The sequence below is a fragment of the Vitis vinifera genome, chromosome 4 (assembly GCF_030704535.1).
Source record: "Vitis vinifera cultivar Pinot Noir 40024 chromosome 4, ASM3070453v1".
In the NCBI taxonomy this organism is placed as follows: domain Eukaryota; kingdom Viridiplantae; phylum Streptophyta; class Magnoliopsida; order Vitales; family Vitaceae; genus Vitis; species Vitis vinifera.
The window spans coordinates 13,815,633-13,817,595 of NC_081808.1; positions in this window are offsets into that span (position 1 = coordinate 13,815,633).

Sequence of the window (1,963 nt, forward strand, 5' to 3'; positions counted from 1 at the left end):
CTTTCATGACTAATAGAATTGAGTGCCATGTGTGACGTGATTACTACTCAAAACATGCTATTTTGTAGCTTGTAATCAGCTCTTTTAAACACCCTTGAGTAGTAATTATTACCTTTTAACCCGATTAACATGTTAGGGACCCTTGCAATCAGATTTCTAACAATTGTGTTAAGTTTTGGTGTTTTTTGATAGCTTTATGCTCACCAAAGCAATTTAAGAATGAGGGAGAGCTATATATAGTTCTTGGCAAAGCTTTTGAAAGCTTAGATTTACGAAGAAATCAAGCTATGAAGCCTCATAATCCTTTGCCTTAGTCGTTCCAAGAATACAAGGAAAGAACAATGAAGAAGAAGAAAACAGGGGATGAAAATAGGGGACACAGCTGCAGTCTTTCATTGCACTTTTGGAGCACTTCCCGAAGTCCATTTTCTGCATTTTTTTATACCATTTCAAAGCTCAGAAAGTCAAGAATCCAACGGTTCAAACCATATACGATTTGGAGCTGAAATGAGGAAGATATGGACTTCGGAAGACAACTGCATCAAGCTGAGGGACAATTTCGCACACCACTGTTTAAGGTGCGAAATCCTCAGTCCACTGTGCGAAAATTTCGCACACCTCAAACCAACATGCGAAATTGGAACTCAGCGTGCGAAAATTGGATATTTTTGCCGACTCTTTTTCTTCTGATATTTTTGTGTTTAAATTTCCATTTTCTCCTTGTATTCAACCAACCATGTAATTCCTTAGCTAGGAAGTATCCAAGGAAGGGTAAAACTACCTTCCTATATAAATTCTCTTGTAATCACTGAAAAGATATCTTTCGGGGAGCTTTCTCCAGAATATCTTTTGGGGAGCTTTCTCCAGGAGACCAATGTAAATTAGTTACTTAGTGAAATACAGAGATCTCTTTTGCTTTCTTTTTTCTCTCTTCTATTTTCTCATTTTCTTAGTAGCCAAACATCCTTGGAGGATGAAATCCCCAAGGATGAGAGGCTAAAACCTTTTAGTTTCTTGAAGTAATGGATGCCATGTGAAGCTCCCGTGTCAGGATGGAGATTTCTAAGCCATGAATGTAAGTAGCTGAGCACCATAAATGTTTTCATTCAAAGTAAAGCTTTTAATCCCTCTGACTTGCTTTGAATGGCCAATACTTGATAAGCTTTTGGTCTCAGTGGATTCTTATTGTTAGATCCACTGACGTTCGTTAGTTATCTCCTACGAGCCATTGTATTGCAAGTCGAGGAGATGACCTATATCATTAAAAGGGCATTTATGAGGTTCAACTACCCTTTTTGTAAGTTTTCAAGGACTAAAACTCAGTTGTTAAACTCATACCGGTTCGGGAAGTAAGCATCACCTTAGTTGCTTCCCCAACGCGAGGTGAAAAGTCCCAAAATCTCCATTTTTACATGGTGAGTTAAGCATGGCTATCCAAAGCTTTGAGAAACTTCTTTTTCCATCTTTTATCCTATTTTCATCTTAGTTTAGTTTACAACACCTTCATCTTTTTATGTTTTCATCTTAACCTAATTTTTATTAAGAAAAGTTCACTCCATCCTCTGAACTTCACTAGTTAAAGTAAAAACCCTTCCCAGTGTTCGATCCTAGAGCCACTATACTATAGTAGCTTTGCTACTTTAGTGTAAGGACCTTAGGTATAAATTTTGTTGATACCCTTACATGCCAAGCTACCAAGAGTCGGGTTATCATGACGAAAACCAGATACGACAACTACATGACTAATCATTCATATGCACCCTACTATGCCTGAAAGGAAATTGAGTTGCCATGACTAATCAGACTAGGTGTCATCTTTGATGAAAACCAGACAGGACAACGACGTGACCGAGGTATTGGTGCAGTATACGCTAAAAATGATAATGAACTATTGTGATCCAACTAGTCCCTATCTGTGATAAAATCTAGACAAGATAATGACATGATCAATCATATAGGTCTG